We start from the raw sequence: 25,219 nt of genomic DNA on the forward strand, positions 1-25,219 counted from the left end.
AATTCTCTGAAAGGTAACATATCTCTGCTTCTCTAAGACTGGTCTCTGGTGCCTTATTTAGTTCATTGGTTGAGGCCATGTTTTCCTGGATGGTGTTGCTGCTAGATGTTCTTCAGTGTCTGGGCATTGAAGAGTGAGGTATTTATTGTAGGTTTTTGCAGTCTAGGTTTGTTTGTTTTCTCCTGTCCTTGGGAAGCCTTCCCAGATATTCAGAAGGACTTGGGTGTTGTCATCTTAGCTATATATGCTTTAGGGGGACTCCAAGCCCAGAAACATTATGGTTCTTGCAGACTCATAGAGGTACTGCTTTGATCGTCTTGGCCAAGATCTAGAATAATTCTCTGGATTACCAGGCAGAGACTTGTTCTTGTCCCTTACTTTCTCCCAAACAAGTGGAGTCTCTCTCTCTCTGTTCTGAGCCTCCTGGAGTTGGGGGTGGAGTGACACAAGCACCTCCACCACCACTATGGACACCACCACTATGACTGTGCTGAGTCAGACCTGAAGTCAGTACAACACTGGGTGTTGCTCAAGGCCTGCTGTAACTACTCCCTGGCTACTACCTATGTTTGTTCCAATCTGTGGGGCTCTACAATTAATAGGTGGCAAAGACAGCCAAGCCTGTGTCTTTCCCTTCAGGGTGGCAAGGTCCCCCAGGCCCCAGGCAAGTTCAGATCACTTGTCTTTAGTTCTGTAAACTTTTATTTCTGCTCTGTGTTTCGTCTCGTTTATTTTTCTCCCTGTGTCCTATTTGTGTCTTCCATGGGATCTATTGTCCTCTTGCTCTCTCTACTTGCCATGATGAAGGTTTTTTTTTTCTTGATGGAGTCTTGCTCTGACACCGAGGCTGGAGTGCAATGGCGCCATCTCAGCTCACTGCAAGCTCTGCCTCCTGGGTTCACGCCATTGTCCTGCCTCAGCCTCCCGAGTAGCTGGGACTACAGGTGCTTGCCACCACGCCCAGCTAATTTTTCTCTTTTTAGTAGAGATGGGGTTTCACTGTGTTAGCCAGGATGGTCTTGATCTCCTGACCTCATGATTTGCCCTCCTTGGCCTCCCAGAGTTCTGGGATTACAGGCGTGAGCCACCGTGCCCAGCCCAATGAAGGTTTTTTAAAAAAAATTATTTTGTAACTTTGACCAGACCTTACTTTATCTCCTTCTGTTCATTTTTGATTCTCTTCTCTTGTATTTGAGCTTCATGATTTTCATTCATAAATTCAATCCCTTCATTATTTTCTATCCAAGAAGAATTACTTGGCTGAAATTCTCATCTCATTGTTTGGAAATATTCCTCTGGTGAATATTTTTTATACACTCTGTTGCTGTTTGTAAAACGTCGATACAGTTCCAGTTCAAGTTTATTACTCATTTTCATGAATTAAGCTGTACTGGGCCTGCTGTTTGTAGGTATTTCTGTGGAGGTAGGAGAAGAGGAGCCTGTGAAGCTCTGCAGCCCAAAGGGGTCTCGTTTTCTGCTTTGGCAAAGACAAATGCATGCAGCAAAAGCGACTCAGGGTGTGACTGGCTGCCCCGGCGCCGTCTGCATCTTGAATTCAGCTGGACACTTGGACACCGGGTGTCCCCTGGCAACTCTCTTTATTCTGGCTCCTGTGCTGGTCATTGTATGTGCAGGATAAAGCTTCTGCACTCTGAGAAGAGGTCCTCATGTTTAGAAAGTGTATTTTAGCTGCCTCTGGGCCCTCGTACCCTTGTCGTGTATTCACTTCCTCCCATGTGACCTCTGCCCAATGTCAGCTGTTTTTGGCATCTTCACATATATTTTGGATTCTGTGGGTTTTATCTCTTTTCCTAGTTTCACTAAAAAATGAAAGTTTCCATTAAAAAAAAAAAACCTGTACATTGTGTTCTAGTGATCCCACTGCTGGGTATTTATCCAAAGGACATGAAGTCAGTATGTTGAAGAGACATCTGCACCCCCATGTTTATTGCAGCACCATCCACAACAGCTATGAAACGGAGTCAGCCTAAATGTCCATCAGTTGATGCATGGATAAAGAAAATGAGGTGTATTTACACAGTGGAATACTGTTTAGACTTTAAAAAGAATGAAACCCTGTCACTTGCAACCACATGGATGAATCTGGAGGACAGTGTGTTAACTAAAATAAGCCAGGCATAGAAAGCAAATGCTGTATGATCTCATTCATCTGTGGAATCTTAAAAAGCTGAACTCATAGAAGTAGGGGATAGAGTGGTAGTTACCAGGGCCAGGGGCTGGGGTGGGGGATGCTGGTGAAAGGATACACAGCCTCAGCTGGCAGGAGGGTGAGTTCGGGAGCTTGGCTGTGCATCACAGTGACCACAGTTGATAACAATGTTCTGCATTCTTAAAAAATACTAAGGGAGTGGATTTTAAGCATTCTGGCCGCAAAAGATGACAAGTTTGTGAAGTAATGCATATTCATTAGCTCGATGTTGGCGTCCCACGATGTATACATATTTTAAAACATCATGTTGTACACAATAAATAGATACGGCTTCATTTGTCAATTAAAATGTTAATTAAAAAAGAAAAACCATCTACATTTTGCTTTTTCGCAGCCATGGGGAAGGCAGAGGGAAACAGTTTTGTGAGGGAGGAAGGGTCAGAGGTGCGTGAACGCACGTTTCGCCCGTGCCCAGGGCGGTTGTGACTCCATCCACTGCCTCACCCTCTCCGACCTGTTTTGTCCCCTGGAGGCAACCTGCTGGGCGCCTCTCTCTGGGCCAGCTGCATCAGTGGCTGCTGGTGTAAGGACCCCAAGTCCTGGGCAGCCTTGCAGCCGATCTGGGCCTTGGCCCACTCTGCTGCCTCGTTCCCTTGAGGGATGGCTCCAGGGACCGCACCTCAGCCACCCCTGAGCTCCCTGCAGCAAACCTTGGTCAGGAGGCTGGGGAGACTGCTTTGCGCAGGGCCCTAGCCTCCCGGACCCCCTGAGCTCTGTGCACACCATTGTAAAGAGTCCCCTCAGCAAGCTCCCCTTTGCAGTCTGCTCTCTCTCTTTTCCTACCATGTTGGGAGGCAGCACTTTATTTAGCTTTGTTTTCATCAGCTCCACGGGCCTCTGGTCTCTGCTCCTCAGCCTCACTTCCAGTGGTTGCCCTAGAGCTTGTAACACGCTCTTTGCCTTGCACAGCCAGCCTCGTGAGAACACTGAGGCCAGAGTGGCCATGGTGGGAACTGAGAGATGCTTGGCACTCCTGCCATGTGCCTGACCCCCCAGCGCCCACTGCCGGGCTTCACTGTGCTGGCCTTGCCTTCCTGTCTGGAGCTTTGCATCTTTATCTCTGCATGATGACATTTGTCTTTATCCAAAAATAAATTTCTTTGTCTTTTTTTTTTTTTGATGGAATCTTGCTCTGTCACCAGGCTGGAGTGCAGTGGTGTAATCTTGGCTCACTGTAACCATCCGCCTCCTGGGTTCAAGCGATTCTCCTGTCTCAGCCTCCTGAGTAGCTGGGATTACAGGCATGCACCACCACTGCCTGGCTAATCTTTGTATTTTTAGTAGAGATGGGGTTTCATCATGTTGGCCAGGCTGGTCTCAAACTCCTGACCTCAGGTGATCTGCCCGCCTCGGCCTCCCAAAGTGCCGGAGTTACAGGTGGGAGTCACTGTGTCCAGCCCATTTGTCAATATTCTTTATTGTACATATTGAATAAATAAATTAAAAATGAACCATCTTACACATAAAAATAGACCTACACATTTATGAATATGCCTAAACACCATGTGAGATTTACGCAGTGAGAGAAGCACTCAAGGGGCCACATTCCCCGAGTGTGTCCGTGTGGAAAGTATGCCAGCTTCGTTGGGCATAACATTCTTGAATCATATTTTCTTTCCAACAGACTTTTACAGGCATTGATAAATTTTTGCATTTTTTGAGAAATCTGAGGCGACACTGACTTTCCCTTCATAAGGGATTGTTGCTCAGGGGCTCATGTTATTTACACTGAAGTCTGGTAACTTTAATGACATCCATTTGTTACGGAATAGTCTGGATTTCTGGCTGCCTCTCATTTCCTTAGTCCTGGCTAGTGGAGTGGCTGGAGCTGGAAGCTCACCCTCACCCTGCCTGCCCCCAGGCACCCTGAGGCTGCCTTCTGTGAGGAGGTGGCCCCAAGCTCAGGGCTGACCTGCACCCGGCACTCTGGGGTGTGAACCCAATGCAGGAAGAAAGGAAGGAGGGAGGAGGGAGGGAACACAGGGGTGCTGGGAGCAAATGGAGAGGGGAATGGCAGCAACCCGAGTGCCAGGCGGTCCTGGTTTGGGGTTGAACTGTGTGGAAACAGCTCCCTGGCCCGTGTGTAAGTGGATGGGGGAGGGCATGGAGGTCTGGGGCAGGAAGGGGTGGCAGGAAGGCAGCTGCCGGCCCTGGGGATCTGGAGCTTATCTTCTTCCTGTGAGCTGGCGGTGGGCGGCTCCCTGGGGCTGTGCCTTGGACTGGTAGGTCTGGTGGAGTCCAGGTCTCCCAGGGACAGCAGGGCAGCTGGGGCTGGAGGAGCCCTGGGGCCCTAGTACCCACACCTGTGACCAGCGCTGGCAGTGGGGGGAGCGGGGCACGAAGCGCCTTTGCCCAGGAAGGGAAGCGAGTGAGTGAGACCTGGAGCCCCCACCCTATGGGTGGCTCCAACCCTCCTGGAGGGCGACTGGGCAGGGGGTGGGTGTGTGTGTACAGGTGTGGGGGGATGAGGAGGGTGGGCTCCAGCCTCTGGGAATCCTGCCAAGGGCTTGGGCTACTGCAGGGTGGCTGGGCCCAGGCTGCCTGGTGTGGCCAATGTGGCTGCATCCCCAGAGCCGGGATGGAGGCGCAGTGGGGACTGGAGCCAGGGAGGTGCCTGGTGGTGGCTACATGGAGGACCTGCCGGCATGACGCCGCTTAGCTTGTGGGGCGTGGGGTCCACATGAGAGAAAGGGGACACAAACCCCTCCTGGGGGTCTTCCTGAGGCCACCTCAGTCCGGGGCTCTGTGCCTGGTGACTTGCCAGAAGGTCCTCGCTGCCCAGACCCCAAAGTCTGTGCTGCCCCAGGGCAGGAAAGAAAACTCTGTGGCCTGGTCGAGGTTGGGCCCCGCAGTGGTGCCCCCTAAACCTGGGTCCGCTCCAAAGTGCTCGCCTCTCAGCAGGCTCTGAGTGAGTGACAGAGACAGGGGTGGGGTCTTTGATCCAGATGGACATGGGGTGGATTCCAGTGGGAAGTCACCAGGGCCTGGGGTCCCCCAGGGTATTGGGGTGTCTGTGTCCGGGTGTCGGCTCTGGGTTTGGGTTTGTGCCTGTGCTGCCTCGGGGTGATGTTGGGAGGTGCAGATGGCCCCCGGCCCCCAGCCTCACCATCCAGTGTGGACACCGTGGGGCTCCCGGTGCTGGGGGTCACGAGGGCTGGGAAGGTCGTGGGTTCAGGCGGCTGCTCCCTCTCTGGCTGGGCCTCCAGCAGTGGCCGGGAGACAGTTTTGGACGCAGCTTTTCTCACAGTGGTTGTAGCTCCCACTATACCCACCGTGACTTGGGGCTGTTCAGAATCCCCCCAGGTGCCCTGAGCTCTGGGGCCTCCTGGGTGGGGGCTGGGCTGCTGGGCGGGGTCTCCTGTGGAGGCTCTGGAGGCTGTGGCTCACCTTAGGTGTGGGGTGAGCACCTGGCGCCCCAGCTAGCGGCACACCCACAGAACCTGAGGCCTGCACACATTCTGCCTGGGTGTGTGGGATGGGTCCGGGCCTCTCTGGACAGGTCAGCCTCAATGGGGAGGGGGCTAGGGTTGCTGCCTGGCTCATCCTCGGGGTAGAGGGGACCCGTCTCCTGGCCCTGGATCCCCTCAGGCTGCCCCTGTTTCCTTAGGAAGACCGAACAGGGCAGAGCGCCCTGGAGGGGAGACATCTACTGGCCTGGGTGTCAGGTGCGGCCCCACATCCTGAACATGTCCTGCCTGCTCTCTCTGCCTTCGGCTGACTTGGGATGGGAGTTCTGTCCTGGCCAGTGTCATTGTGGTAGCTGCTGCTATACACCATTCTGGCACAGACACCTGCAGAAGCCTCCTGTTTTGTTTGGGGGCCTTCCCTTGCTGGGGTCAGCGCCTCTTGGACTTGGCTGGCCTGGACAGGGGCATCCCTCAACACTGGCTCTGGGGGGCCTGCCCGTCTGTCTGGTGTTTGGAATCAGGCATCCGAGGACCGAGGACAGCTGCCTAATTGCCTGCAGGGGCCGGAGACAGGCCTTCCTCCCAGGGCAGGGGCCGGGCGGTCCTGGATGGAGCTGAGGTCTGTGCCTGTATCGGTGCCCCATATTCTGCTCCTCCATGGCTCTGAGCTCCCCCTGGCAGGACCTCCTCAGGGTGCTGAGTTCATCCTGTTTGGGAGGGGCTGCTCCCCAGGCCCGGCACTGCAGTGGAGGGCTCACTGAGGGGCTTTTGGGTCTGGCCTAAGCCGCTGTGGGGGTATTCCACTGTGAGAGGGTCCCGCAGATAATCTCCCATCCTGCTTGTCCTCCCAGAGCCTGGAGGGGGCTGGATCTGGGGATCCCAGAGGAGGATCCTGGATCCAGGGGAGGGGGACCTCTTCACTGACCTCCCCTCCCTGCATCCCTCCCTTCCCAAGCTGCCCTGTCGGCCCTCCCGCTTTCCAGCCTCTGTCTGCCACTGGCTCTGCCAGCTCTGGTGTATCAGGGTGGTGCCCGGGTGGAGAGGAGGTGGGCGGGTCTGTGGGTGAGAGGGGTTGGCTCATCCAGGACGGTGGAGCACCTGTGGGGCCCTGAGCCCTCTCCCACACCGTTCCTGTTCTTTCCCCGCAGCCTGCCACTGTGGGAGCCCTTGGCAGGGTAGACCATACCCTCTAGGAGGCTGGCACTTCCCTGGGTTCATGAAGACAGAGCCTCCTGCCCAGTGGCCCCACTTCCTCCCTCAGCCCTTCCTGATGGCTTCCTGGGGATTCCAGATTCCCATGGGGTGATGAGAGGAAAACAGAGGGAGGAGGGCCAGGGCTGGGTCCTGGGGAAGGGAGCGATTGGGCTGGGGTCCCTGGAGAGAAGTTCTGGACTCCTGGGCACTAATCAAGCAGGCGTCCTTTCTGTCCACACCCCCGAGGGTCCCGGCCAGAGCCAGGGGGACCCATAAGGGGAGGGCCTGTGTCCTGTCCCCCCAGTCCTTTAGACAGGGAGGGGATAAGGGGTCCTCCCCAGGGCAGCGCCAGGCAGTGACTCTGGTGTCGGGTTGTTGGTCTTCGTGGACTGGCCTGGAGAGTGGGGTGTGCAGAGCAGGAGTGGGTGGACTCAGGTAGGGGATGGCCCGGTCATCCCTGTGTTCATGCCATTTCCCTGCCCTGGTCACCTGCAGTGAACCCCGGCAAGGATGGGGGTGGCCTCCCAGCCTGCAGCCTGCCTGGGGTCTGCTCTGGCCCTGGAACTGGGGATGGGACCCATCCTGGAGGTCAGCAGCCTCCTAGGATAGCAGGAGACCAGGCCAGCCCCTAGCAGGGGAAGCAGTGGGGATTTTGGCAGGATCTGCGTTGAGAGCCCCTACCCAGTAGTCATAAAGCCCAGTGCCCCAGCAATATGTCCTGTCCACAGCCAGCAGCCCACCCTGTCTTAGCCAGGACAAGGGAGGGTGCTGTGCCCCTGGCAGGCCCAACCTTTGGCCTTCCTTGCAGGGATGAGGCCCTGGGAAGCCGAGCTGTTGGTGGCGCTGGGAGAGGTCCCCAGGGCAGGGGGATAGGGCTTAATCGAGCAGACTGGGTGGGGTTGGGTCCTCCTGCAGGCTGCCACTCAGTGATGGATGTCTCTGAGTGGTCCTGCACCTGGTGCCAGGATACACACAGTGCTCTGGGCCCACTGTCTGGGCTCACAGCCTCGTTTCCAGGGGGTTGGGCAGTGCTCTAAGCCTCAGTTTCCCCACTGTGGAGGGGATGCTGCTGGAGGGATGAGAATCGTAGAGCACAGCCTGGCAGCTTCTGTGCCCGCTGCCCCTGGGGACCTGGGCTGTGGGACGGGCGGGCTTCCCCATCAGGGCTGGGCATGCCAGGGGCACAGCACCCTCACATGCCCACACTGGGGGCTCCATGGCTCTGACTCCGTGACTCTAGGGTGCTGCCTGCACCTCTCAGGGCTGGAAGCTGCCTTTCCCCGCCAGCCTTTGGTTTCTATCTCAGTCACCCCTGCCCTGGAGCACAGACATCCCACTGAGGGAACCCTCCCCACAGAGGGCCAGAGGGCAGATAACAGCAGCCAGCCCCAGGAGAAGCAGGTGAGCTGGAGGCCTGGGGCTGCATGGCAGAGTCCTGTCTTGTAGCCTCCTGGGCTCTGGGACAGGCCTCCGGTCAGCAGGAGGCTGGGTGCTCCCCCGGCATGTGCTCTCCTGTGTTCCTTACCAGTAAGCCCCTACGCAGCCCAGTGCGGGGTCAGCTCCAGCGTCCACTCCTGTCAGCCTGGCAGAGGGTCCAGGCAGAACAGGGCATGGCTCCTTCTTAGGTCCCTCGGAGACTCTCTATGGTTGTACCTGGGGCTGGGGGCTCCATATGTGGGGTTTGTCAGGTGGGGATGTCAAAGGCAGGAGTTTCTACGTGGGCAGGTGAGGGGGACTGTCCGGGGCCTGGCCCTACGGGGCACAGTGTCCTCTCGGAGGAGGGTGTGTGGGAGTCCTGCCTGTTGGGAGCCGGGGGGACGCTGCCCTGTTGATTCCCGCCAGGATGTGAATCCAGGCAATTGGCAGGAGGTGTTGGAACAAGGCTGGTGTCTACAGCGATTCCAGGCCCCAGGAATTGGCTTTTGGAACTGGGGCATCTGTCAGGACAGGGTCTGGGGCAGCTGGCAGGGAAGGGACCAGAGCACCTGTGGTCATCAGTGAGGTCACCTCAGAGCCCTCTGAAGGCCCTGTTTGGAGGCACAGGGTGTGTGGGGCACCAGCCCATGGGCTGAGATGGCCAAGGTGTCCCTAGAGGCCAAGGGTCTGGGCACAAGCCCTCGGGCCTGGCTCTTGTGGTCCTGGAGAGCTCCGAGCCGAGGAGTGTGCGTAAACCCTGGGTGTCAGGTCAGTTTTTGCCACTGGGTTCATCACTGTGGTAGTCACCGTAGTCACACAGTAGGAGGGCCCTTCACAAAAAGCCCCTGAGTGTGGCCAGAGGCCTTTCCCACCCAGGCCTTCTTCCAGGCGTCTGGGGCCCCCATTGACAGTGGTGCTGCGTCCTGGGGATCTCAGGCCTTTCTGAATCTCCCACATCTGCCATCGAGGGCAAGTGGAGCTGACTCACCTCCCAGGCTCCTGTCCCCTCCAGGAGGGGCTGAGGTGACGTCCGGCCAGAGGGTGTGTAGGAGTCAGGCCTCCTGGAGTTTGAGCCCTGGGGCAGGTGCAGGAGTGGGATGTCTTTTAGGGGTCTCGGGAAGGGCTGGGCTGTGGGGCTGTCCCCATGGGCCATCTTGTGTTCTGGGGGCCGTCCTGATCCAGATGTGGGTTCCCACTGTGATGCCACTGAGGACTTTCCTGGAAGAGGGTGGCCACTGGGGAGAGAGACAGGGATTTCTGGAAGGTTCTTTGTCTCTGACTGTGGGAGGTGAGTCCTCTGTTGGCCTCCCCGGTGAGGTGTGGAAAGGAGCAGGACTCAGGACGGCCGGGCAAGATGAGTGACGCCCAGTTCCGGCTGTCCCGGGAATGTCTTCTGTGTTGGAAATGACCCAGGAGAGGCTCAGGCCTCAGGGCCAGGCAGGCCAGGGACCACAGGGGCAGGGACAGTGCACAGGGCCAACCCCACCCTCCTGATGCCCCTACTCAGACATGGGGGGCTCTCAGGGTCCAGACATGTGGCCCAGCTTTGAGGGCGGGGCTTCCAGGACCACTGGCCTGGACAGCAGCAGATGGTGCTTGTGGGGCCGGCCCTGTCCCCATCTGGACTGGTGCTGGAGGGCAGCAGTGGTGCGGACCCCTTGGAGCAAGGTCTGGCTGACCTGTGGGATGACCTTGGCCATCTGTTTCATGGTCTCAGCCCGCCAGCCCCCAGTGTGGTCACTCAGTGGGCCTGTCCATCGTGCCTGCCGCCCTGTGTCTGGGTCACGGGCTGCACTGCTGTGGTGGCCACCACACCCATGGTGCTGTGTCCTCGATCAAAATCCTAACATGGCACGTGGCAGACCCCCGCCAAGAGGGCTGTGGCGGGAGGCTCCCAGGGATGGGTTTTTGTGACTCTGTGACACTGTGGGTTTAATAGTGACTACTAATACCGTAATCATAATACCACAGTGACACAGACCTCACTCCAAACCTACCCAGGCCTGGGGAAACCCGGAATGTCCAGGGCTGACCTAAGGAGGCAGCAGGGATCCGAGGGGAGGCTGTGGGCCCAGCCCTCTCAGGTGTGCTGTGGGGACACTCGGGTCTGCCCCTTGCTGAGGTGGACAGTGTCCATGCCCACCTGTGTCCTGAGGCTCTACCTCAGGCTGGCATCTGTCCCTGCTGTCCCTACCCACCACATGGCCATGTCCTTCTGGGTTCATAAATTGCTCCCAAATCACGTAGGCATCATTCTGGGGCTTTTTATGTTCCCAGGGAGCTAGGTGCCTCCAGCCCGAACGGTGAGATCTGGGAGAGTTCCAGAGTCATTCCTTAACCCTGGATGAGCCCCTGCAGCCTGGGTGCTACTCAGGTTCCAGCAAGACCTGGAGCAGGTGCAGGTGAGGCCCGAGTCCAGGTAAAGCCCAGGCCAGATGAGGTCCAGGTCAGGGGAGGCTGAGGTGGATGTGTGAGGCTTCTGCAGTTTTCTCTGGTGCTGACCCTGCCTGGTGTCCCTGCCCCTCCTCCCAGCCCCCGCGCTGTGCCTGCCAGATGATGGCCGCTGCCCAGGTGGTGCTGGCTGTGGAGGAGCTGGGCGCTGCCTCCCTGTGCACGGGCGTACCTCTCGGGCTCTGGCCGGGAAGTGTGGCTGAGTTGCTTCTCTCTGGAATTCACTGAGTGTGCCGTCCTCGGGGGCATACGTCCTTGCTCCACATCAGGCCACAGGAGCTGCCAGCAGGTACCAGCATGCCCTGCTGAGCAGTGAGCCCGCAGCGTGTCGTGGATGCCCAGGGAGGTGAGTGCTACCACATCAGGCCTTTTTGTCTTTAAAGTCGTTTCTTTGGGGGATACATCATCGGTGTCTCATATACTAAATATACGTCTGTATCATTGTGCAATTTCCTGTGTCATTGCTTGTTTCTACAACCTGGGTTAATGTCTTTACTATTATGAACAGTGCTGGAGTGAGAATTTTCTAAACACAGCTGTGTGCATTTTCCTCTTCTTGTGATTTAGAAGTTTAACTGCTGTTTTCAAGGTACTGTAATGTATTTGTTCTATTCTTGTTAGGAGCCTTGCCAACCCTGTGCGTCTCAGTTCATACCCTCTTCCTTGCCCAGTAGAAGTAACCACAACTGTGTTTATGTGATCATCATTTTCTTGATTTTCTTTGTAGTTTTTCTAGTGGAAAGTTTATCCCTTAAGAAGATAGTTCATTTTGCCGGGTGTAAATTTTATTTAGAAGAAATCACATTGAAATTATTTTTTTGGACTTTCTTTTGTTACTCGTTACTCAGCCTTATCATGAACTCAACTGCAGAGTTGCCTGCAACCCTGTACTGTTGTCCTCGTGGCTGTCTGGGTTTGCGTTGCACGAACCTGCTATTGTTTATTTGCCTGCTCTCCTTCAGGTGGACCTGTGCTTCGTTCTCAGTTTGGGGCTATGACAATCAGATGTTCTGTACGTCTTTGCCCATGAGGCTCTCAGGGAGGGCTCTAGGGCTGGCATTGCCTGCAGGGTTCTGCTTTGCCACAGGGAGCTCCTGCCAGTGCTTTTCAGAGTAGTCTGTGCCCAGCAGCAATGCCTGAAGGTGCCCACTGAACTTTGCCCTGGCATCAGGCACTTGCTGTGTGCTTGCTTCTGTGCTGCTCCACATTCTGGAGAATTTATTCAGATCTGTGCTGCAAATCCACCTCACTGATTCTCTCTTCAGCTATGTCTACACCAGCTGTTAAGCATCCCATGACGCAGCAGTGTGGGCACAGGGCAAACTTTCGAATGATGACAGCGTAGGATATCGGCTGCTCCTCCTTCCCTCTGCCCTTCCCACAGACTGTCCTCCTGGGCTCACTCCCAGCCATTGATCCCAAACTCCAGTTTATGGAATTCTCTTCACAGGAAAGCAAAAGCAGCAAAAGGCCCTGCTCAGGCTCTGCCTGCATTCCCTCTTGCACACCCACCAAAGCTGTTTTCTTGGGGCCTGTGCCAGCTTCCCAGCTGCCTCTCATTTTCTGTTTACTCTGCTCACTGGCTGATGGGATGATGTATGGGGGGGAGTCTGGGGCATTTTGTACGTTGATGGACACCCCAGGTCCTACTTCCCAGATGCTGCCCCAGCACCTAAGTCCCAGAGTGAGTGAGTTTGCAGTAGGGCTTTGGGAATGGGACTGTGTCACTGTGGGCGTAGCAGTAACTACCACTACAATATCCACACAGTGACACGAGCCCCCACAAAATCCTCCCGTTCCTGCGGGTGTCACCGAGTCCCCTCTTGCTGTCTCTGGCCAGTTTTCCTGCTGAGACTGTGATTTCCGGGGGTTTTTGTCTGAAACTCATGTGTCTTGGAGAGGACCCTGAGCCCAGTGCTGTACAGGGGGCTCCTCCTTTGTCCTGGGGAAGTTGCGTGGGCCCTGTTTTTGGTCAAGGGAAGCGCTTGCTGGTGGAGGAGACCTCCCCTCCTCTCTTTCTCAGGAGCCCCCTCTGATGCTGTTGTCTGGTGTTTCTCAGGGCTGGTTCTGGGGACTCGGCAGAGTCTACCCTGTTCCAGCTGGGACTGTGGATCTGTTCTGTTTCCACGGGGTGTTGTGGGGCCACCAGTGAGGGGCTCGGGACGTCAGCAGCTGGTCTCTGTCCCTACGGTCTGGGCTCAGGCTCACAGCTCCCCTGCCCTCCAGGTCGGTCACTGACTCAGTTACTATCCAGTGGCCTCCATGACTGTTCCATGGTGGCTGCAGGTCTCTTCCCAGGAGATGCCTGTGAGAGGACTGGGATGTCTGGGAGCCCTGCATTCTCCTGTGATGTTGCTGCCTGGATCTCTCGTCTTTGAAGGGAGTGCCGAGCCTCCCTGAAGGTGCGGGCAGTGAGAGACACAGGCGTACATGCGTCAAGTCGCAGGAGGCCGATTTTTTTTCAGTGCCCTCTGCCTGTGGAAAGTCTGAGCTCCCTGCTTCTGTGCACAGGAGGCTGCCCTGTATCCAAGTAGTGAGGGCAAGGGCCCAGGCCTGCATGGGAAAGACTTGGGCGAGACTTTGTCTTGGAAGTACCAGGGCCGGGCCTGAGAGAGGATGGGGGCTGGAGTGGCCAGGAGGAAGGTGAGGGCATGGGCAGTGTGTGGGTGGGAGTGCAGAATCAGTGCCATGGCTCAGGGGCCCCAGAAGACGAAGAGATCACTTTGTGGGCAGGTGGGGGCAGGGGATGGGCACAGGCGGGAGAAACTGAGGCTCTGGCAGCAGAAGAGGGGAGGGCCTGCAGGTTCAGGGTTGGCCTGGGAGGGTGTCTGAAGTGATGGACAGTGGTCTGGGTGGAGACCAGGGTGGGGACTACAGGCACTGGGCCGCAGGGTTGTCTGGGTAGGCAGTAAGAGCAGCAGGGTTGGAAGGGCCCAGGCAGGGTTGGGTCTCCCCAGGGTGTGGGCTGCAGGGAGGGGCTGCACCGGGTGTTTCCCTGAAGGAGGGAGGAGGGAGGGAGCACAGAGGTGCTGGGAGCGAATGGAGAGGGAAATGGCAGTGACCTGAGAGCCAGGTGGTCCCAGTTTGGGGTTGGACTGTGTGGGAACAGCTCGCTGAGCTGTGTGTAAGTGGTCAGGGGAGGCATGGAGGTCTGGGCTACAAGGAGTGGCAGGAAGCCAGGTCCTGGCCCTCGGGGTCTGGAGCTTATCTTCTTCCTGTGAGCTGGATGTGGGCGGCTCTTGTGGGCAGTGCCCTGACCTGTGGTCTGGTGGAGCCCAGGCTTCCCAGGAATGGCAGTGCTGTCTGGGCTGCAGCAGCCTTAGGGGCCAGGTCAGGGTAGCCCTGGGGCCACTGCCTCCAGCTGTGTCTAGCACTGCAGGGATCTGGGCATGTGGCCCCTTCTCCCAGGATGGGAGGTGCGTGAGTGAGACCCTAAGTCCATACCCCATGGGGGCTTGAGCCTCCTGCAGAGGGGCTGAGCAGTGGTACGTGGCTGTGTGCAGATGGGGGTGGGGGGTGGGGAGCTCAGCCCCTCCCAGACGCACCCTGCTCTGCTCCAGGGTGTGTGCTTGGGCACTGCAGGGTGGCTGGGCCTGGACTGCCTGGGGTGCCTGAGGTGGCTGCATTCCCAGAGCCGGGACTGAGGCCCAGTGGGGTCCGGGGAGGAGTCTGAAGGGGGCTCCATGGAGGACCTGCCTTGGACGGCACCCCTATCTTGGGGAGGACCTGGGATCCAGTTGGGAGGAAGGGGTGTGGGGCCACTTCAGCCTGGGGGCTCTGTGCTTGGCCACCAGCCAGTAATTCTTCCCTGGCCAGACCCCTAAGTCTGTGCTGCCTCGGGAAAGGAAGGAAGGGTCTGTGGCGTTGTCAAAGTCGGGGCCCACAGTGGTGTCCCCTAAGCCCGAGTCTGCTCCCAAGCGCTCACCCTGCAGGAGGCCCTGAGTGAGGGACAGAGACGGGGCAGGGCCGTTGGTCCTGGTGGACTCTGGGGCGGATTCCAGTGGGGAGTCATCAGGGTCGGGGTCCCCCAGGGTATTGGGGCATCTCTGCTCCTGGAGGCGGCTCTGGATGTGGGTTTGTGCCTGTTCTGCCGGGGGTTGATGTTGGGAGGCACTGCTGATCTCTGACTCTGAGGATGTTTGTCAGAAGGGTCAGCTCCAGCCAGGGGCCCTGGGACGGGGCAGAAGGACGGGATCAAGCCCCTGCTCAGACCCGCCGGAGCCCCGGCCCTTGTCCTCCCATCCAGTGGGGACACCGTGGGGCTCTGGGTGCTGGGGGTCACGGGAGGCGGCAGGACATGAGTTCGGGGCGGCTGCTCCCCTCTCTGGCTGGGCCTCCAACTGCGGCCAGGAGACAGTTTTGAACGCAGCTTTTCTCACAGGGGTCGTTCCAGGTGTTCCTGCTGTGACTCGGAGCGGTTCAGAATCCGAGGAGCTGCCCTGAGCTCTGGGGCCTCCTGGGTGGGGGCTGAGCTGCTGGGCGGGGTCTCCTTAGGGGCTCTGAGGCTGTGGCTCATTTTAGGTGTGGAGCGAGCACTGGGAGCCCCAGCTCGCAGAACACCCACAGAGACTGGGGCCTGCACACATTCCGCCCAGTGTGTGGGCTGGGCCCAGGCCCCTCCAGGCAGGTCAGTCTCAACGAGGAGGGTGCTCACGTCCTGCCTGGCTCCTCCTTGGGGTAGAGGGGACCCATCTCCTGGCCCTGGACTCCCTCAGGCTGCACCTGTTCTTGCAGGAACGTAGGACAGTGGTGGGTGCCCTGGAGGGGAGACGTCTGCTGGCCTGGGTGTCAGGTGTGGCCTCAGGCACTGAACATGTTCTCCCTGCTCTCTCTGCCTTCCGCTGACTAGGGACGGGGTTTCTGGCCTGGTGAGTGTCACTGTGGGACCAGCCACTGCTATACCCCACTGTGACACAGACACCTTCAGAAACCTCCTGGTCTGTTTGGAGGCCTTCCCTTGCTGGGCTCAGCACCACTCAGTCTTGTCTGGCCTTGACGGAGCATCCCACAACCCTGGTTCTGGGGGGCCTGCCCCTCTGTCTGGTGTCTGGAGTGGGGGTCCGAGGCAGAGGCCAGCTGCTTCCCAGCCTGCAGGGGCCAGAGACAGGTGTTCCTCCCAGGGTGGGACCGGAGGTCCTGGATGGATGGAGCTGAGGTCTGTACCTGTATCAGGGGCTCCATATCTTGCTCCTTCATGGCTCTGAGCTCCCCCTGGCAGGACGTCATAGGGGTGTTGGGTTCGTCCTCTTTGGGAGGGGCTGCCTCCAGGCCCGGCACTGCAGTGCAGGGCTCACTGAGGGGCTTTTGGGTCTGGCCTGAGCCGCTGTGGGGGTATTCCACTGTGAGAGGGTCCTACAGAGAATCTCCTATCCTGCTTGTCCTCCCAGAGCCTGGAGAGGGCTGGATTTGGGGATCCAAGAGGAGGATCCTGGACCCAGGGGAGGGGAGCCTCTTCACTGACCTCCCCTCCTTCCATCCCTCCCTCCCGCAAGCTGGCCTGTTCAGCCCTCCTGCACCCCAGCCTCTGTCTGCACTGGCTCTGCTGGCTCTGGTGTAGGTGGGAGTTAGGATGTATGGACACCCTGCGGCCACGCTGGAGAGGAGGTGGGCAGGGTGGAGAGGAGGTGGGCAGGTGGGAGAGGAGGTGGGTAAAGGGGGAGGCTCAGTGAGGACGGAGGAGCACTCCGTGGGGCCCTGAGCCCTTCCCCACACCGTCCCTGGTCCATCCCCGCAGCCTGCCACTGTGGGAGCCCTCGGCAGGGTGGACCATACCCTCTAGGAGGCTGGCACTTCCCTGGGTTCACGAAGACGGAGCCTCCCGCCCAGTGGTGCAGCAGCCCTGCGTCCTCCCTCAGCCCTTCCTGATGGCTTCCTGGGGATTCCCGATTCCCATGGGGTGATGAGAGGAGAGCAGAGGGGAGGAGGGGCAGGGCTGTGTCCTGGGAAAGGGGGCACTTGGGCTGGGGTCCCTGGAGAGAACTTTTGGGTTCCTGGGGGCCAGTCAGGCAGGCGTCCTTTCTGTCCACACACTGGCTCCCGGCAGGAGCCAGATGGCAGAACGGTAAGGAGAGGGCCTGTGTCCTGTCGTCCCCAGTCCTCTAGACAGGACGGGGGCTGAGGGATCCTCCCCAGGGCAGTGCCAGGCAGTGACTCTGATGTGGAGCCCTGGTTGTGGTGAACTGGCTTAGGGGGTGCAGGGTGCAGAGCAGGGGGTGCAGACTCTGTTGGGGGATGGCCTGGTCATCCCTGTGTTCATGCCATTTCCTGTCCTGGTCACCAGCAGTGAACCCTGGCAAGGAGGGGGTGGCCTCCCAGCCTGCAGCCTGCCTGGGATCTGCTCTGGCCCTAGAACTGGGGATGGGAGCCATCCTGGAGGTCAGCAGCCTCCTAGGACAGCAGGATACCAGGCCAGCCTCTAGCAAGGGAGGCAGGGGGGATTTTGGCGAGGACTGAATTGTTTGGGAGCCAGTGCCCCGCTAGGGACAGTGACAGATACCCCAGCAGTATGTCCTTCCCCCACCAGGCTGCCCACCCTATCTTAGCCGCAGTGTGTGAGGGTGCTGTGCCCCTGGCAGGCCCAGCCCTTGACCTTCCATGCAGGAATGAGGCCCTGGGAAACTGAAAACAGACCTCCCACTGAGGGAACCCTCCCCACAGAGGGACAAAGGGCAGACGACAGCAGCCTTGAGAGCCCCGGGAGAGGCAAGTGAGCTGGAGGCCTGGGACTGCGTGGCAGGGGCCTGTCTACCTGGCCTGGTTGCTGCTATGGGCGGCACCACTGTGGTAACCGTAGCTGTATCCACCACAGTCTGACACTGCCTGACAATAACCACACCTGGAACTGGAGGCGGGGCTGTGAGGAGGAGCTTCCTATGGAGCAGGGAACAGGGAGGGCCCAGGGGCCCCCAGGGTTGTGGAGGCGGGGGAGCTGCTTAAGTATCAGATGCACAGTGTCCCCCTGGAGAGGCCTCTGCAGCCTCCTGGGCTCCGGGACAGGCCTCCCGTCAGCAGGAGGCTGGGTGCTCACCCGGCATGTGCTCTCCTGTGCTCCTCACCGGTGAGCTCCTATGCGACCCAGTGCGGGCCCTAGCTCCAGCGTCCACTCCTGTCAGCCTGGCCAAGGGTCCGGGCAGAACTGGGAATGGCTCCTTCTTAGGTCCCTCAGAGACTCTCTACGGTTGTACCTGGGGCTGGGGGCTCCATAAATGGTCTTTGCGAGGTGGGGATGTCAAAGGCAGACATTTCTATAGTGGCAGGTGAAGGGGACTTTCCGGGGCCTGGCCCTACGGAACACAGTGTCCTCTCAGAGGAGGGCTGTGTGGGAGTCCTGCCTGTTGGGAGCCCGGGGGACGCTGCCCTGTTGATTCCCACCAGGATGGGAATCCAGGCAATTGGCAGGAGATGTTGGAACAAGGCTGGTGTCTACAGGGATTCCGGGTCCCCGGAATTGGCTGTTGGAACCGGGCCAGCTGTCGGGACAGGATCTGGTGCAGCTGGCAGGGAAGGGACCAGGGCACCTATGGTTATCAGTGAGGTCACCTCAGAGCCCTCTGAAGCCCCTGTTTGGGGGCACACGGTGTGCGGGGCACCAGCCCGTGGGCTGAGATGGCCCGGGTGTCCCCTGAGGGTCCCTCAGACCTGGCTCTTCTGGTCCTGGAGAGCTCTGAGCCGAGGAGTGTGCATAAACCTTGCGTTTCTGACCAGTTTCTGCCGCTGGGTTCATCACTGTGGTAGTTACTATAGTCACACAGTAGGAGGGCTCATCGAAAAAGCCCCTGAGTGTGGCCAGAGAGGCCTTTCCCACGCAGGCGCTGGTGCAGGCGTCTGGGGCCCCCATTGACAGTGGTGCTGCGTCCTGGGGATCTCAGGCCTTTCTGAATCTTCCCCACCTGCCATCCAGGGCAGGTGGATCTGACTCATCTCCCAGGCTCCTGTCCCCTCCAGGAGGGGCTGAGGTGACGTCCGGCCAGAGGGTGTGCAGGAGTCAGGCCTCCTGGAGTTGAGCCCTGGGGCAGGTGCAGGAGTGGGATGTCTTTTAGGGGTCTGGGAAGGGCTGGGCTGTGGGGCTGTCCCCATGGGCCATCTTGTGTTCTGGGGCTGTCCCGATCCAGATGTGGGTTCCCACTGTGATGCCACCGAGGACTGTCCTGGAAGAGGGTGGCCACTGGGGAGAGAGACAGGGATTTCTGGAAGGTTCTTTGTCTCTGACTGTGGGGGTGAGTCCTCTGTTGACTTCCCCAGTGAGGTCTGGAAAGGAGCAGGACTCAGGACGGCCGGGCAGGATGAGCGATGCCCAGTTCTGGCTGTCCTGGGGGATGTCTTCTGTGTTGGAAATGACCCAGGAGAGGCTCAGGCCTCAGGGCCAGGCAGGCCAGGGACCACAGGGGCAGGAACAGTGCATAGGGCCAGCCCCCCGTTCCTGTTGCCCCTACTCAGACATGGGGGGCTCTCAGGGTCCAGACATGTGGCCCAGCCTTGAGGGCGGGGCTTCCAGGACCACTGGCCGGACAGCAGTGGATGGTGCTGTGGGGTCGACCCTGTCCCTATCTGGATCAGTGTTGGAGGGCAGCAGCGACGCGGACCTCTCGCAGCCAGGTCTGGCTGACCTTTAGGGTGACCTGGCCATCTGTTTCCTGGTCTCTGGGGCTGGTGAGCTGGAGCCCAGCGTGGCCACTCGTGGCTTGTCTGTCATGCCTGCTGCCCTGTGGGTTTGGTCATGTGTTGTACTGCTTTGGCAGCCAGCACACCTGTGGTGCTGTGGCCCCGATAAAACATCCTGTGACAAAGGCACGTGGCGGTTCCCGCAGGGAGGGCTGTGGCGGGAGGCTCCCAGGGTTGGGTTTTTGATGGACTCTGTGATGCTGTGGGTATAATAACCACTGCCAGTATATTAAACCACAGTGACACAGACCTCACTCCAAACCTACCGCCGGGCCTGAGGAAACCCGGGATGTTCAGGGCTGACCTGAGGAGGCAGCGGAGCCCTGAGGGGAGGCTGTGGGCCCAGCGCTTCTCAGGTCTGCTGCGGGGACACCCGGGTCTGCCCCTCGCTTGGGTGGACAGTGTCCGTGCCCACCTGTGTCCTGAGGCTCCGTTTCAGGCTGGCATCTGTTCCTACTGTCCCGACCCACCCCATGGCCCTGTCCTTTCAGGTTCATTAATTGTCCCCAAGTCACGCAGGCATCACTCTGGGGCTCTTTATGTTCCCAGGACCTCCAGGTGCCTCCACCCAGAAAGGTGAGATGTGGGAGTCAGAGTCATTCCCCAACCCTGAATGAGCCTCTGCAGCCTCAGTGCTACTCAGGTTCCAGCCTGACCTGGAGCATGTGCAGGTGAGGCCCGAGGCCAGGTGAGTTCCAGGACAGGTTAAACCCAGGTCAGGAGAGGTCCAGGTGAGTTGAGGCCCAGGTCAGGTGAAGCTCGGGACAGGCCAGGTCCAGGCCAGGTGAGGCCCAGGTCAGGAGAAGCTCAGGTCAAGTGAGGTCCAGATCAGGGGAGGCCCAGGTGGATGTGTGAGGTTTCCATAGTTTTCTCTGATGCTGACCCTGCCTGGTGTCCCTGCCCCTCCTCCCAGCCCCCGCTCTGTGCCTGCCGGATGGATGGTGGCCGCTGCCCAGGTGGTGCTGGCTGTGGAGGAGCTGGGCTCTGCCTCCCTGTGCACGGGCGTCCCTCTCGGGCTCTAGCCGGGGAGTGTGGCTGAGTTGCTTCTCTCTGGAGTTCACTGACTATGCCGTCCTCAGGGGTATATGTCCTCAGAGCTCTGTGCTTGCTCCACGTCAGTCTCCAGGAGCTGCCAGCAGGTACCGGGCTGCCCTGCCACACGGTGAGCCTGCAGCCTGTCCCGGGATGCCCAGGGAGGTGAGTGTTGCCACACATCAGGCCTTTTCTCTTTAAAGTCGTTTCTTTGGGGGATACATCATCGAGGTCTTATATACTAAATATACGTCTGTATCATTGTACAATTGCCTGCGTCATCTTTTAGTTATGCAACCTGGGTTAATGTCTTTGCTATTATGAACAGTGCCGGAGTGAGAATTTTCTAAACACAGCTGTGTGCATTTTCCTCTTCTTGCGATTTAGAAATTTAACTACTATTTTCAAGATACTGTAATGTAATTGTTCTGTTCTTGTTAGGAGACTTGCCAACCCTGTGCGTCTCAGTTCATACCCTCTTCCTTCCCCAGTGGAAGTAACCACTACTTTGATTATGTGATTATCATGTTCTTGGTTTTCTTTATGGTTTTCTAACTGGGAAATGTATCCCTTAAAAAGAGAGTTCATTTAGCTGGGCGTACATTTTATTTAGAAGAAATCACATTGAAAGTATTTTTTGGAGCTTCCATTGTTACTCCAGTTACTCAGCATTGTCGTGAACTCAACTGCAGAGTCGCTCCTAACTCTGTACTGTTGTCCTCGTGGCTGTCTGGGTTTGCATTGCATGAACCTGCCATTGTTTATTTGCCTGTTCTCCTTCAGATGAATGTTTGCTTTGTTCTCAATTTGGGCCTATGACAATCAGTTGTTCTGCACACACATCTTTGCCCATGACGCTCTCAGGGAGGGCTCTGGGGGTGGCATTGCCTGCAGGGTTCTGTTTTGTGTCAGGGAGTTCCTGCCAGTGCTTTTCAGAGTGTCTGTGCCCAGCAGCAATGCCTGAAGGTGCCCACTGAACTTTGCTCTTGCATCAGGCACTTTCTGTGTGCTTGCTTCTGTGCTGCTCCATATTCTGGAGAATTTATTCAGGTCTGTGCTGGAAATCCATCCCACTGATTCTCTCTTCAGCTGTGTCGACACCAGCTGTTAAGCATCCCATGATGCAGCAGTGTGGGCACAGGGCAAACTTTCGAATGATGACAGCATAGGATAGCGGCTGCTCCTCCTTCCCTCTGCCCTTCCCACAGACTGTCCTCCTGGGCTCACTCCCAGCCATTGATCCCAAACTCCAGTTTATGGAATTCTCTGCACAGGAGAGCAGAAACAGCAAAAGGCCCTGCTCAGGCTCTGCCTGCATTCCCTCTTGCACACCCACCAAAGCTCTTTCCTTGGGGCCTGTGCCAGCTTCCCAGCTGCCTCTCATTTTCTGTTTACTCTGCTTGCTGACCGGTGGGGGTGATATATGGGGGGGAGTCTGGTGCATTTTGGACATTGATGGACACCCCAGGCCCTACTCCCGGACGCTGCCCCCAGCCCCTCAGCCCCAGAAGTGGGTGTGTTTGCAGTAGGGCTTTGGGACTGGAGCTGTGTCACTGTGGGAGGAGCAGCCACTATCACTACAGTGTGCTCACAGTGACACGAGCCCCCACAAAATCTTCCAGTCCCTGCGGGTGTCACTGAGTCCCTGCTCACTACTTTGGCCTTTTCTCCTGCTGAGACTGTGCGTTCCCAGGGGTTTTTGTCTGTAACTCAGGGTGCCTTGGAGAGGACCCTGAGCCCAGGGAGGGCTCCTCCTTTGTCCTGGGGCTCCTCCTTTGTCCTGGGGGAGTTACGTGGGCCCTGTTTTTGGTCAAGGGAAGCGCTTGCTGGTGGAGGAGACCTCCCCTCCTCTCTTTCTCAGGAGCCCCCTCTGATGCTGTTGCCTGGTGTTTCTTGAGGTTGATGCTGGGGCTCGGCAGTGTCTGCCCTGTTCCAGGTGGGACTGTGGGTCTGTTCTGTCTCCTTGAGGTATTGTGGGGCCACCAGTGAGGGGCTCGGGATGTCAGTGGCTGGTCTCTGTCCCTGCAGTCTGGGCTCGGGCTCACAGCTCCCCTGCCCTCCAGGTCAGTCACTGACTCTGTTACTATCCAGCTGGCTCCATGGTTGTTTGGTGGTGGCTGCAGGTCTCTTCCCAGGAGAGGCCTGTGAGAGGACTGGGATGTCTGGGAGCCCTGCATTCTCCCGTGATGTTGCTGCCTGGATCCCTCGTCTTTGAAGGGAGTACCCAGCCTCCCTGCAGGTGCGGGCGGTGAGAGACACAGGCGGACGTGCATCAAGGCGCTGGAGGCCGATTTGTTTCAGTGCCTTCTGCCTGTGGAAGGGCTGAGCTTCCTGCTTCTGTGCACAGGAGGCTGCCCTGTAACCGGGCAGTGAGGGCAACGGCCCAGGCCTGCATAGCAAAGACTTGCGTGAGCCTTTGTCCTGGAAATACAACAACTGGGCCTGAGATGTGGGGTGCAGGGAGAGGCTGCACAGGGTGTTCTGCCGAAGGAGGGAGGAGGGAGGGAGCACAGAGGCGCTGGGAGCAAATGGAGAAGGAAACGGCAGTGATCCGATGGCCAGGCGGTCCAGGTTTGGGATTGAACTGTGTGGGAACGGCTTCCTGGCCTGTGTGTAAGTGAAAGGGGGAGGGCGGGAGGTCTGGGGCAGGAAGCCGGGGTAGGTCTGGAGCTTATCTTCTTCCTGTGAGCTGTGTGTGGGTAGCTCCTGCGGGAGGTGCCCTGGACCTGTGGTCTGGTGGAACCCAGGCCTCCCAGGGACAGCAGGACAGCCGGGGTTGGAGGAGCCTGAGGGGTCAGGTCAGGGTAGCCCTGGGGCACTGCCTCCACCTGTGACTAGTGCTGCTGTGGGGATCTGGGCATGAGGCCCCTTCACCCAGGAATCTAGGTGCGTGAGTGAGACCCTAAGTCCATACCCCATGGGGGGCTCTGACCCTCCTGCAGAGGGGCTGGGCAGGGGTGGGTGGCTGGGTGCAGGTGGGAGGTGGGGAGCCCAGTCCCTCCCAGAAGCAGCCTGCTCTGCTCCAGGGTGTGGGCTTGGGCACTGCAGGGTGGCTGGGCCTGGGCTGCCTGGGGTGCGCATGGTGGTTGCATTCCCAGAGTGGGGACTGAGGCCCAGTGGGGTCTGTGGAGGAATCTGAAGGGGGCTCCATGGAGGACCCGCCTTGGATGACACCCCTATCTTGGGGAGGATATGCGGTCCAGCTGGGAGGAAGGTGAGTGGGCCACCTCCTGGGGTCTTCCTGGGACCTTCTCAGCCTGGGGGCTCTGTGCTTGGCGACCTCCCAGAAGTTCCCCAGAAGTGGGGAGTCATCGGGGTTGGGGTCCCCCAGGGTATTGGGGTGTCTCTGCTCCTGGAGTCGGCTCTGGATGTGGGGTTTCTGCCTGTTCTGCCTGGGGTTGATGTTGGGAGGCGGCACTGATCCGCATCTCTCTGAGGACACTTGTCAGAAGGGTCAGCTCCATCCAGAGGCCCTTGGGCCACGGCAGAAGGATGGGATCAAGCCCCTGCCCCAACCCGCCAGAGCCCCCGGCCCTTGTGCTCCCATCCCGTGGGGACACCGTGGGGGCTCCGGGTGCTGGGGGTCATCAGAGCCAGCAGGACATGGGTTCAGGGTGGCTGCTCCCCTCTCTGGCTGGCCTCCAACTGCCGCCACGGGACAGTTTTGGATGCAGCTCTTCTCACAGGGGTCATTCCAGTTACACCCACTGTGACTCGGGGCTGTTGAGAACCTGACAAGGCGCCCTGTGTTCTGGGGCCTCCGGGGTGGGGGCTGGGCTGCTGGGCGGGGTCTCCTATGTGGGCTCCAGAGGCTGTGACTCCTTTTAAGTATGGGGTGAGCACTGGGAGGCCCAGTTAGCGGAACACCCACAGAGACTGGGGCCTGCACACATTCCGCCCAGTGTGTGGGCTGAGCCCAGGCCCCTCTGGGCAGGTCAGCCTCAATGGGGAGGGTGCTCGGGTCCTGCCTGGCTCCTCCTTGGGATAGAGGGGACCCATCTCCTGGCCCTGGACCTCGTCAGGCTGCCCCTGTTCTTGCAGAAATGCAGGACAGTGGAGGGTGCCCTGGAGGGGAGACGTCTGCTGGCCTGGGTGTCAGATGCGGCCTCAGATCCTAAACGTATCCCTGTTCTCTCTGGGTTCTGCTGACTTGGGACAGGGTTTCTGGCCTGGTGAGTGTCACTGTGGGACCAGTCAGTACTATACCCCACTGTGACACAGACACCTTCAGAAACCTCCTGGTCTGTTTGGGGGCCTTCCCGTGCTGGGCTCAGCACCCCTTGGTCTGGTCTGGCCTTGATGGGGCATCCCTCAACTCTGGTTCTGGGGAGCCTGCCCCTCTCTGTCTGGTGTCTGGAGTGGGGGTCTGAGGCAGAGGCCAGCTGCCTAATTGCCTGCAGGGGCTGGAGACAGGCCTTCCTCCCAGGGCAGGACCAGCGGTCCTGGATGGAGCTGAGGTCTGTGCCTGTATCAGGGGCCCCATATCCTGCTCCTCCATGGCTCTAAGCTCCCCCTGGCAGGACCTCCTCGGGGTGCTGGGTTCTTCCTGTCTGGGAGGGGCTGCCCCCTAGGCCTGGCACTGCAGTGGAGGGCTCACTGAGGGGCTTTTGGGTCTGGCCTGAGCCGCTGTGGGGGTATTCCTCTGTGAGAGGGTCCCACAGAGAATCTCTCATCCTGCTTGTCCTCCCAGAGCCTGGAGGGGGCTGGATCTGGGGATCCAAGAGGAGGATCCTGGACCCAGGGGAGGGGGGCCTCTTCACTGACCTCCCCTCCCCCATCCTTCCCTCCCCCAAGCTGCCCTGGTGGCCCCCCTGCACCCCAGCCTCTG

General features: G+C 58.6%; 1 long non-coding RNA gene and 1 gene segment (V, D, J or C); one reads left to right on the forward strand and one right to left on the reverse strand.

Annotated features, from left to right (window-relative positions):
• Nucleotides 1–25,219, reverse strand: part of LOC104673310 — a 167,610-nt gene that overhangs the window by 28,780 nt on the left and 113,611 nt on the right.
• LOC115897498 lies at nt 4,477–11,038 on the forward strand. Its single transcript, XR_004057293.1, has 3 exons — nt 4,477–4,598; nt 10,525–10,649; nt 10,780–11,038. It is a non-coding gene; the product is annotated as an uncharacterized LOC115897498 (long non-coding RNA).

The sequence above is a fragment of the Rhinopithecus roxellana genome, chromosome 5, assembly GCF_007565055.1.
Source record: "Rhinopithecus roxellana isolate Shanxi Qingling chromosome 5, ASM756505v1, whole genome shotgun sequence".
Taxonomy (NCBI): Eukaryota; Metazoa; Chordata; class Mammalia; order Primates; family Cercopithecidae; genus Rhinopithecus; species Rhinopithecus roxellana.